At 31.7% G+C, this 12,759-nt stretch overlaps 1 long non-coding RNA gene across 1 annotated transcript; it reads left to right on the forward strand.

Moving 5' to 3' along the window:
• The first annotated feature begins 525 nt into the window (after nt 1–525).
• Nucleotides 526–3,593, forward strand: LOC107843543. Its single transcript, XR_001666430.2, has 3 exons — nt 526–1,816; nt 2,273–2,346; nt 3,025–3,593. It is a non-coding gene; the product is annotated as an uncharacterized LOC107843543 (long non-coding RNA).
• Nucleotides 3,594–12,759: the final 9,166 nt, after the last annotated feature.

Raw genomic sequence — 12,759 nt, forward strand, 5'->3', positions numbered from 1 at the left:
AAAAAAAAAAGAGAAGAAAACAAAAATAGAAAAAAAAGAAAAATATGAAAAGGAAAAGAAATAAAAAAAAAACAAAAAACAAAAAAGAAAAAAAAAGAGAAAATAAAGTGAAAAAAATAGAAAATAAAAAGATATCAAAATAAAAAAAATAAAATGATAAAAAAAAGATGAAAAAATTAACAAGAAAAAAAATTAGAGATATATGAAAGTGAAAAAGCAATTTACTAGTTTAAATAAGAATAATTTATGAAAAAAAAATCTACTAAAATAAAAGTAATTTATGAAAAAAAATATTTCTTATTTGGTTTAACTGATTTAAGTAAAAACAGGGACTGTAAATTTTATTATATATATATATATATTTTAATAACAAACAATATCTAAAATGAAAAATATAAGTTGTATGAAATAATTACTATAAAGCTTGAGTTTAAATTTACTACTTATGAAATTTTTTTTTTTTTAATATCTTCATTTATTCCACGTCATCCTCGGTGCTCGCTATTCATATAAACCCTATACGCCATTTCAATGTTATTATATCAGGTGAGTTGGGTTTGGCAGCTGATGAGGTGCTTGTGCAGTAACTGAACCGACCCGACAAGAGATGTAGCCGTAGCAGGAGTGGCCTTTGTATCTCTTTGTTTTTGCATATAAAAAGAGGATTGAAGAGCTTAGGAATTGACAAGGGCGGCAGTAGAAGAAAGATGAAGAAGAAGAACAATTCTAATCCACCACATGAGGGAAAATTAACAAATTATTCAAACTTTTGAATCAAATTACCAGCAATTGAGAAGAAAAGATTAAACTTAAGAAGAAAAAATCCATTGAAAAGGCCAAAGGTACACTCTTTCTGCCTCTGCTTCTGTAAGTGTATTATGGACCCCTCAATTAACAAGGAGGAGCATATGGATGTTGATCAAGTCACTTGTCATTTTAATTGCCCTTTCAAGGACGTCATAATTATGGAGATCCTCTGCAGGTTACCAGTACGCTATCTTGTTCAATTCAAATGTGTTTCTAAATTGTGGAACGCATTAATTTCTGATCCTTACTTTGTCAACAAGCATCTCAATCATGCCAAGAATGATCCACATGCCCCAAAACTACTTTTATGCAAAAGTTCCTTTGTGGATTATACAACTTCCATTTATTCTTGTCCTTTATCGTCCATTCAACTGATTGACAAACTACAAAATTTGATCCCCCCTTCAAGCTCTGAAATCATAATCTTTTGTACTTACAATGCTTGGTTATTATCCGTGCTTTTGGTCAAACTATTCAACAATCCATACATATGTTGTGGAACCCCTCCACAAGAGAATCAATACTACTTCCTCAACCAGAATTTCCAATGCAGAATTATTATCGTTTGGAATTGGGTTGTGACTCAACTATTGGTGACTATATGATCCTAAAAATTCACTATCCCAAAGAGGGAAGCAAAGTACGTGGTGAGATTCTCACGTTGAGAAGTGGTTCCTGGAGAAATATTGACAAATTTCCTCATGGAATTAACAGTTATTTGTCCGGGGATTCTGCTTTGCCATTAGTAAACAATGCATTTCACTGGATCTGTATGTCTGGAGACTATTTTGCGGTTTCAAGAACTTTCTCTTTAGTTTCATTTAGTATTTCAAATAAAGTGTACTCAGAGATACCGTTGCCAGAGCAAGTAGAATAATAGAGCTATGTATTGCTCCCTTTATTCTTGGAAGAGATCAGCAAGCAACGTACACAACAAAGCAGCGTAGAAGAAAGAAAACAATAGAGAGTATCTAAGCAATGTTAGCAGACATCCTCATAAAGTGATAAGGTATGAGTTTTATTTGTAGTTCTTTGACATAGAGTTGCACATATATTTGGTGATGCTGACAGTAGTGTAGTAACGCTATTAAATCGGGAATGAAAAGTATGAATTAGCTATTGAATGTTAATTGTATGCGATCATGAAGATATGATTGGAGTTAGAGGCAAAAGTAATGTGTTTTTTTTCTTTTCGTGGAGGCAGTGGATATTTCCCTAAATTGTTTAAGGATTAGTGGAAGAAACCTGCTATTCTTTTGCATATTTCGTACTAGGCAGATTTCTTCTACCCTAAAAATTATGTGTTGGAATAAGCTACTGTCCAATGGCCTGGTAGACCACTGTGGTGATAAACTTATTTCCCTAATTATTCTTCTGTTGTATTATTTGTTTTTAAAGAAAGAGGAATAAAATTAGTCACACCCACATAAAGGGTTTTCATTATTTCAAACTCGTTTTGGTGTAGTTTGAGGTGATTTGGATTTGCGGGAGCATAGTTTTGATATATATTGGAAGGGGTGCTTGGATTATGAGTTTGAGGTAAGTGAAACTTTAAGCTTTGAGTGCTTGCTTTTCAAATAGTATTTTAAAATTGTGTTTTTATCTACTCGGTCCATGTGTTGGGACGAGCGTGTGCTTGGCAGAACTGGTAGTTTTCAAGGCCGGTCGCATTTACTTTATGTTCAAGAATACTAAAATTTCCTTTATAAAATATTCTGTAATGTGATGCGTTTGTGTGCTATGAGATTGGAGCATTGTGTATGCTTTTGGTTTTAATGGGGCATTGTGTATACTTCTCTTGAGCATTGTGTATTCTTCTTGATTTGATATGGGACATTGTGTATGTTTCCCTGAGTATTGTGTATACTCTTGATATATTTGGCGCATTGTGTGTGTTGCCCGAGTATTGTGTATACTCTTTATATGTTTGGCGCATTGTATATGTTGCCCGAAACTCTTGGTGTTGATTAATTACTTTAATTACAAATTGTGATAAGTACATGATATATATTATATTGAGATATATAGTTCCTGATGAATGATTGTTGGATCTTGTTGGTCATCTTATTATGATATAATTCTTATGTGTAATGACTTTATGTTCTTGGTGTTGTTATATTTTCTAATACTTGTCCCACGCGTACTTAAAGTAGCAAGTCGGGGATCTTACTAGGTTATATTTTATATATAGCTCACTCCTTACTTGCATGCCTGCAGATACTATTGCGGAAGGGGAAACTAGTGGGTGATGGTCTCTTTGTAAAGATTCCATTGCTGAGGTGAGTCTTCCCATCGATCGTGGAGGCTTCCATTCAGCTTTAGATCTTTTAGATTACATTTCTTTTTTGTTGGGTTTGTATGCCCGAAAGTTGAACTCATGTAATCTGTTTAGATGCTCCATGAACTTAGTGTGGGGCTTGGGTTAAAGATTTGTTATTTAACTATTTTCGTTTACATAAATCGCTATGCGGTATCTTGTTGGATAATTACCCTACGTTAATGATTATTTCATGCATGTGGAGTTGCATATGCTTTCATCTCAGTGGTTGTAGACAAGGTGAATGTTGGTTCTTCCGGCAAGTGGTGTTAGTGGGAGCCAGTCACGCCTATGGAGTTTTTTTGGGACGTGACAATATGTGATGCCATTCAGAATTTAGTGTTAGCTTATGTATGATCTAGGAACTCTTTTCTTTTTCCAGTCACCATGTTGTAACCTTGTACTGTTGTTAGTTTATCAACCAGAGTGATTTTATTAATAAGAATGGTTAACCCCATCTTCTCTTTTATTTATTAGTGTTTTTCCAGCATAGTGTTAATCCTTATGAATATTGCATTAACTGAACTTGTTGAGGATGTTCAGCTCTAAGTCTTTAACATGGCATATGAGGAGGTTTCTTTGTTTTGTCAGAAGTAAAATGATTTATGCAAATGAGAAGAAGCAGTCTCTCTTTCGGATTGGTTCTTGTTTTATAACCCCTACTCAATACTAAAACAAGAATATGGACGTATTGCGAATCTCCTCAAAAATAAGATGTATCTTATTTTAAACTAGTAATGCTGGCATTGCACCGGCCATATGGTTAAATTTCAATGCTTAGCATGTCATGTCCATCACCATTACGGTGTACTCTCATGACTGATGAATTATTGCACGAAGAAGGTGGAGAAGAGAATTGGGAAGCTGCTATTGACAAAATCATATCTTTCCGGTTTTGCCTTTACAAAGGGAATGGTATATTCCTACTATGGACACAAGTGTTTGGTTTCTCCGCTTTCTGCTTGTGCAATGCACAACTGCAGTTTTTATGGTAAGGTTGTCTCGAGAAATTCATGTCTGACATTGACAAGCTTCCATTAAAAAAACACTGAAACATCATTTCAGTTGCTACAGTTGGGAAAACAATAAGAAACGTACAATATACTCTCAATTAGAAGTAGTCTTATGTAGGAAGACACAGTAAGAAAAGGTTGGGCCATTGAAGCCGGTAATTGCCCCATGAAAACAGTCTCCTCCAGATCTCTGTAAAGGAATATGTTTGTAGTGTCAAAATGTTTGAGATCCCATTTAACAGTGAAAAAATGATTTCATACACAAACACAAGGACATTATGTACACAAGTTTATGAGAAAACAACAATAGAATATAATAGATGCCTATGAATTTTCAATCACTTTGCCAGTATTGCTTTCTCTGAAACAATTACTTCCATCACATCCTTAGGTTAAACATATACATAAGTTACAATCATTTGTCAAGAGAAAAAGAAATAAATTTCTGTAAGCTTAAAAGAACAATAGAAAGCAACAATAACAGTCTAAAACTAAAGTAAAAATCACCTGCAGTCAGTTATAAGAAAGCGCACAGGATATCAAGGTTTTGCTCGGCAAACCAAAGACTTGAACCTTATCACAAAGAATACTGGTGGTGTTCTTACTTTTGTGGATACATCTGTCTATATTTTGCACAATAAATGAGGTTCTGAACACCTTACTGATATTCTCACCTTGAAGAGTTTTCACTGTGAACATACAAACTCCGATCATTTTGCCACAAAACAAATCGTCATAATTTTAATTCCTTACACTATCCAAATTTCAAAATGCATCGGCAAGTTCTATGTGCCTCTTCAGATACTTGCAAAACACAATCCATAACTTTTTCCCTCGAGTATACCAAAATTTTCAAAAGGAATAGTCTGATCCATAAATGACCTGAATTCAGTTTCAACAAAATATCTGAGGAACAAAATATCACTGAAATCACCATCATTATAAAGACGCCGTTATTTCAGAAATAAAAAGAAGAGAAACACCATCTATTCAAATTCCTGTGTCTGCAAGTAAATTACCAAAATCCAGTATCTAAAACATGCCAAAGGAAAAAAAGTTATCAAGTGGTTATCCCTTTAAAGTTGCATGAAAAAAGAACAAACCCGATAAATGGCCATCTTTCAGATTCCCCCTTTCAAATTTATAGAATCTAAATTGAGATTCTATAACACGTCAAAGGAAAGATACTACTTCCTTTGTTTTAGTCCGTTTAAAAAAGAGTGACCCCTTTTTCTTTTTGGAAATATTTTAATTTCAACTTTCTGCATGTTTAGGAGCATAAAATTAAAAGACATTTTGGTACATTTGAAACAACTTTAATTTAAGGGTATAAGATTTAAATTTTTTTTTATTTTCTTAAACTTTATGTCAAATCAAAGTAGGTCATTCTCTTTTAAAGAAAAAAAAGGAAGTACTCATCATAAACCCAAAAGGTCATCTATTCAACCATTAGTCATGATTATTGATTTGAAGTGTTTAATTGTCGGTTTTGACCAAATTAAAATATCTAGATTTTCACTTTGAAAGTTGAAAGACTAACTTATCTAATGCTAAGTTTTAGTGTTGCTTGTGTATTATTGTTAAAATCTTATATATAAGAAAATCAATTTTTAATATGAATTGATGGTTAAAATAATACATCACACTTTTTCAGGATTTTCGTACATCAAATATCCATTATTTCATTTAGTACCTAGCTAAATCGCCAATAAATCATGTAGGCCAACTTAACAAAGTGTGTTTTTAATATAAAAAGAGTGATAGTTTAAATAGATAACGAGAACAATGACTAATTAAAGCGTGAAACTCACAAAATTATGATATGTGCATAATTTATAGGTCATAATCACGAATACAAGAAATTCTGATGTATCAGAGATCAAATGTATTATAATTTAAACGATCTAGAGCACTAAGCATACTTCTTTATCATCTTCTTGATGATTTTCAAGAAGACAGTATGAGGTTTCTTAAAATGTACAAGAAAGTGCTCACTTATTATTTTTTTTCAATAATGAAAAATTAATGAAGAATATGTTTTGTTTCTTAGCTTGCTGAAGCTTGAGCACTCCTTATATGTAAAGCACAAGATATTGAAAAATTGTTATTGAGTGATCTATTGAATTTACTAAAAAAAGTCTTGGAGTAACTGATAAAGTTGTTGTTATTTGATCAGGATATCACATATTCACTAGCAGAGACTTTAATGCACAAGACTGCCTTTTTTAATCGACCGAATTCATCTATATAAGGTGCTAATTATGTCGTTGCTAACCTATATTAATTGATTATCCTCCTAAAAATATAGTTATATAAAATGTAAATGTACCATTATAGGTGTAAGATGTTATAATTATATTACTATATATAGTGAATGTCTACTTTATCATATATAATGAATATCTATTTATGAAAAAGTTAGAAACCCCAAGGTTAGTTTCTCTTATAAATAAAGGGTTTCCTTCATTGTAATTTACCCATCAAGAATCTCTCAAGAGAAATAATAATCACTCTCTCTTTTCTCTCCATTTTTCTTGTTCTTATTTTATATTTCATAACACGTTATCAATACGAAACTCTGTCAAACATGGCAAGATTATAAATCTAAAGGTAATTTCAAGGTTAATAGTTCCTTATGTTATTTGTTTTTTGATACTAATGATATAATTATTATTGGATTTGAGGAAAAATGGTTTGAAACCACTTATACTTTAAATTTGTTCATGAAGAACAATATTGTTAAAAGATACGATGATGAATTTAAGTCTCATCTCATTAAGAGAGTAAGATATTGGGTAAAGAGTCCCAATGTATCATGATAATAAATTATTGGGTTCAAGTCCCATCGATTTATGCCTAAGACGCTTTTATATGGGTAAGACGCTGAGTTTGAATCTCAATGCACCATATTGATGATATTATGACGGTTAATGCAAAATAATGTGTATTTGGTGAAAAGTTATGAAACCTGCCACATTAAATATGCTCCGTCTCATGAAGTGAATGTGATATGTTCCCATTTCATAAAGTGAATGTGGTAGCAATATATGGTAAGTCTTAAAGATGACAATTTGTTCCATTCTTGAAGTGAATGTGGTAGCAATATATGATATACTTTGAAAGATATGCATGCCTCAATGTGCTTCTAAAGTAGCAATACAATGAAAGAGGTTATAAGTTATCAAAATTAATTATAAATATTTGATAGACTTAAGGCACAGTTATATTCCATTCCTGGAGAATGAGAATTTCAATTATTTTAAGTACATATCCATTCACTAAGATGAATGCGATAATATTCAGTAAAGCATATTAATACAAACGTGCACTTGATTGTGATAGTATCACAACTCACCTCCTAAAGAGGCAGGATAATTGAGAAGGGTTATTTTGGAATCTACTTCTGAAGCAGTAAATCTGAACTTTATTCATTCAATAGTAAATCTCAAATTTACTAAATAAAAGGCACATATCATAGTAAACTTAGAGTTTACTAGTACAAACAAGTTCATAAGTTGACATGAACGATTATGACATCCAGAAGATGTGCATATTGAGTACTAGACATGTAATGAAGAATTAGAAGATTCTTTAAAAAATATTCATGTCGTTTGTTCTCATGATAAGTTGGTTATACCAACTAATGTAGGGATTGATTCCCTTAAATCTGAAGAGTATAAAAGGTGAATATTGGCCCGTTCACCTGTCATGTGATCTATTAAGATGCATCAATATAAGATAATCACATGTGAGTCTATTGTCAACCTATAGTTTGACATTCATAAAGCTGCTTGCTCAATATAAATTGAGTTAAGAGTATTATTTTCAGATTGTGTAATCAAGGTAATTCATCTTGAAAATGCTAGTTAAGTTGGCATTAAATTCCTTTGATAAATAGTTGAATCATTGCTTATGAGAACAAAACCTCATGTGTTGGTCTGAAGTGTGATATATTGCATACAACAATGCTTTTTTGCATTAGATCATTAATTATGATTAATTCCTCCCTTTCAATTGATTCAAGGTCAGGAATCAATTATTCCATCTAGTAATTTTGATGTGTGGTATTTGATAAATGAATATACCACGATGTACAAAAATGGATTCTCTAAAGTAAATTGAGAAGTATGTTAGTGTTCCTAACATGATGGGGAGATAATAAACAACTAAGTAATATGTTGTGAATTATCATCAAATCCTCATTTAAAAGATAATTCAAGTCAAATTCCAAAAATATCTCATATTTAAGCTGCAAGTGCTCTTATTTTATGTCTCTAAAAGACAAAGTCTACACATACATGGGGCGTGGTAGACCAATCGATTCCAAATGAAATAATCCTTGAAAAAAAGGAGAAAATGATCATAATAAGAAGCAATGTGCTCTTGAAGAGTCTACGACATAACACTTTATCAAACCTTATAAGAGTTTCAGGTATCTAAAAATGATGAAGTGATGAGATATCAAAATGTTATGCCACATTGTGAATCAATACAAAATGATCTATCATCGATAATATCTTTGATATAATATTGACGTAATATTGTAAAGGATTATGAGGATCTGAATTCTACGTTTATTTAAGCATGCTGGCATAGAAACATTTATCAAGTGACGTGAAAAATGCATCTTGATAAGCATAAAACTTATTTGATTTGTAGTCCAAATACCTAAAGATATCACACATGAAATACTGGATATTTTCACTTGACAAAATTTATATGAAAACATTTTAAGGATTCAAAATATTTGAAGCAGATAAAAGTTTCTGGGAAACTTATTTATAATCCTTATATAGTATAAGTTTATAAATTGAAAATTATTGAAAATCTTGGAGAGTTTTTAAAAGCAATAGATTATTTGCTGGAATGAGAAATATACCGAATTGAATTGCCCATATATCTTAGTAAAATTGGTGTACAAATATATCTTGTATCTACTACAAGACCCGATATCGTCTTTTGATCAATTTGTTAGTAAGGTATAGTTCTGATCCTACTAGGAGACATCAGAATGAGATCAAACATATGGATTATTGTCTCTATATTGTTGGTTATACTGATGCTAGGTACTTATCTGATTCGTATAAAGCTCAATCTCAAATAAGCTATGTGTTCATATGTGGAGGTACTGTCATATCTTGGAGATATACAAAATAGTTTATTATAGTCATTTCATCGAACCATGCTGAGATAATAGCTATTTATGAACCAAGCCAAGAGTGTGTGTGGTTGAGGTCCATGATACATCTCATTCATGAAAAACGTGGTTTGAAATGTAACAAAGTACCTATGATTTTTTTATGAGGATAATGCAACATGAACCACACAACTTAAGGGAGGACTCAAGAAGATAGAGTGAAGCACATTTCGTCACAGATTTTTTGAACACACGAGCTACAAAAGAATGGTAATATTAACGTGCAACATATTTGTTCAAGTGACAATGTGGCTAATTTATTCACCAAGTCCCCTCCAATTGCAACTTTCAAGAAGATGGTGTACAAGTTTGGGATGCAAAGGTTCAAGGATGTTCTCATTAGGGGGGATTAATACGTGTTGTACTCTTTTTTTCTTACGAGGTTTTGTCCCACTGTGTTTTCCTTGTAAGATTTCTAATGAGGCAACCTATATACGTATTGTTAGAGATGTGTACTCTTTTTTCTTTACTAGATTTTTTTCCTACTGAATTTTTTCTAGTAAGGTTTTAATGAGACACATTATATATCAATTAGACATTCAAGGGGGAGTGTTATATATATATTATCGGCCATATATAATGAATGTCTATTTATGAAAAAGTTAGAAACCCACTCTTCTCCTATAAATAAAGGGGTTTCCTTCATTGTAATTCACCCCCAAGAACCATTTTTCTTGTTCTTATTTTATATTTCATAACATAAGAAAAATATTTTTTAATATTTTTTGTGGAAACAAAAAAACGAAGATTAAGTGATTTAGATATTAAAAAAAAATACAGAGCTTGCATCTTCTATAGAGGATATTTAAAATTTAATAAGAAATCTATTTTTCTCGGGATAGTTCCTATCAATCGATAATTTAAGTCATAATTAAAAGAAATCTCTTTCTATAAAAGAAAACTCATGTAAATTGCTGAAACTAGTATTTACAATTTATTTGTATGGCCAATTAGAATATATATATATATATATATATGTGTGTGTGTGTATGTATGTATGTTTGTATGTATTTATTTATTTATGTATGTATGTATGTATGTATGTATGTATGTATTCTCTAGTCTCTATCTCTATATATTAAAAGTGTGAAGGGCCTTAGAAATGTTGTTTGAATTTTTTGACTTTCATTAAAAGTCTCTACTTTAGACAAAATCATCTTTTCACACAAATAATTATCATTTAATTATTTTCCAAATACTTAAAATTCTAGAATTTATTAAATTTAAAATTGATTATTTTTGGCAAAGTAAACAACAATAGGAGAGTCCTATTTATTTTTGAAAAAGTAAACAATATTAAGAGTCCCTGCTTAAACCTGCCATAAGAGTCTTTATATATATCTTTTAATAAGACTAGAGTTTTGATTTTATATGTGATATGCAATATTTGTGGATTCAATTGTGGCAGCAACATTTCCATATTGGCTGCATTTTTTGTTCAACATAGGCTATATTTTTTTTGTTCAACATAGGCTGCATGTTTTTGTTCAAAGTAGGCGTCTCTTTCAACATTGGTGGCTTACATTTGCCTTTCAACTTTGACCGCAAAATAGAGCTTTTTCAGCTTTTTTGAAAGAACAACACAACACCAAAAAAATAGAGAGAGAGCAATAGACAGAAAAAAAAGAGTAATCCACAGATATTTTATAGTCTGTGAGAAAATTGTGTGGGAGTAATATTAAAGTGAGTTGTGTGAGATAAAAGAGTGTTGTTTCTTTTATAAAAGTAGTAGTCTTTAGACACTACCAAAAGCAGTGTTATTATAATACTCCATTTGGGTATTTTATTTATCCCGTTATAATATTTGGTGTCATTGTTACTCTCTTGTTATTGATATTTGTGCGGATATTATCCTAGGTGGGATTATTTTATTTTTCCCAACAACGTTGTATCAGATAGATGGAAAATAATAGTCCACTATTTTTTCAGTACCCCCACCTTATAAAGGAAAATTATGAAAAATGGTGCTTACGGATGATAGCCATTCTTGGTTCACAAGATGTTTGGGACATTGTAAACAAAGGGTATACAAAACCCATCAATGAGGAGACTCTTCCTCAAAATGAAAAAGATGTATTGATTAAGACAAGAAAGAAATATCAACAGGTACTCACTCTCATCCACTAATGTCTGGATGATAGTATGTTTGAGAAGGTGGCCGATGCAACCATCTCGAAGGAAGCTTGGGAGATTTTACAAAATTCTCTCCAAGGAGTTGATAAGGTTCAAAAGGTAAAACTTCAAACTCTAAGGGATGATTTTAAAATTTTAAAAATGAAAGAATCCGAATCCATTTTGGATTTTTGTTCAAGAGTGATGACTGTTTTGAATCAATTAAGAAGGTACGGAGAGAAAATAGATGATGTGCGTGTGGTAGAAAAGATCCTTTGCTCTTTAACACCCAAATTTAATTATGTGGTGTGTGCTATTGAGGAGTCTAAAGATATAGACTCTATGACAGTAAAACAATTAGAAGGATCTTTACTAGCCCACGAAGAAAAAATGAAAAGAAGAAAAGAAGAGCTGTTGGAGCAACTTCTTAAAACTTAAGCATCCTTCACAGATTTTGGAGGTGAAAAAAGTTCTAGAGAAAATGGACAATGGCGAGGCCATGGCTTCCGTGGAGGTCATGGAAGAGGAAGGAGTTATATCAACAACTTCAATAATGAAGATAAAAACCACCAAACATTCAGAGGTTGTGGTCGTGGACAACGAGGAGGAAGAGGACATGGAGCTTATCAAGGTACCAATGAAATGAGATATGAAAAACCTAAAATTGAATGCTTCAACTATCATAAATTTGGACATTACTCTTGGGAATGTCGTAGTAACTTTGAAGAAAAAGCTAACCTTGTTGACAACAATAAAGAAGAAGATGAGTCAACATTGTTAACGACACTCAAAGAAGATGATACAGATGATTACAGTTCATGGTATCTTGATAATGGAGCAAGTAATCATATATGTGGATACGAAGCCAAGTTTATGGAGATCAACAAGACAACTAGAGGTAATGTGTTTTGGAGATACCTCAAAGATTCAAATTGAAGGTATAGGTACTATTTTGATATCCTGAAAAAATGGTGATCACAAATTAATCAATGAGGTTTACTATGTGCCAAAACTAAAAGTAATATTTTGAGTTTGGGCCAACTTCTTAAAAAAGATATGATATTCATATGAAAAATATGCATCTTTAGCTTAGAGATTCAAGTAATAATTTAATTGCCAAAATGCATATGGCAAAAAATAGATTATTTTCTTTAAATCTTAAGACCATTAATGCAAAGTGCTTGAAGGCTAATTGTAACACCCCGATTTTTTGAACCAAAATGCTACACGGTGCTCATGACCCCGAAGGACCACAAGCTAACCCATGACTAATAGTTGCACCTGTAAACTTCATAATGTCTCGTAAAATATAG

This window comes from Capsicum annuum, chromosome 10, assembly GCF_002878395.1.
Source record: "Capsicum annuum cultivar UCD-10X-F1 chromosome 10, UCD10Xv1.1, whole genome shotgun sequence".
NCBI classification, from domain to species: Eukaryota; Viridiplantae; Streptophyta; class Magnoliopsida; order Solanales; family Solanaceae; genus Capsicum; species Capsicum annuum.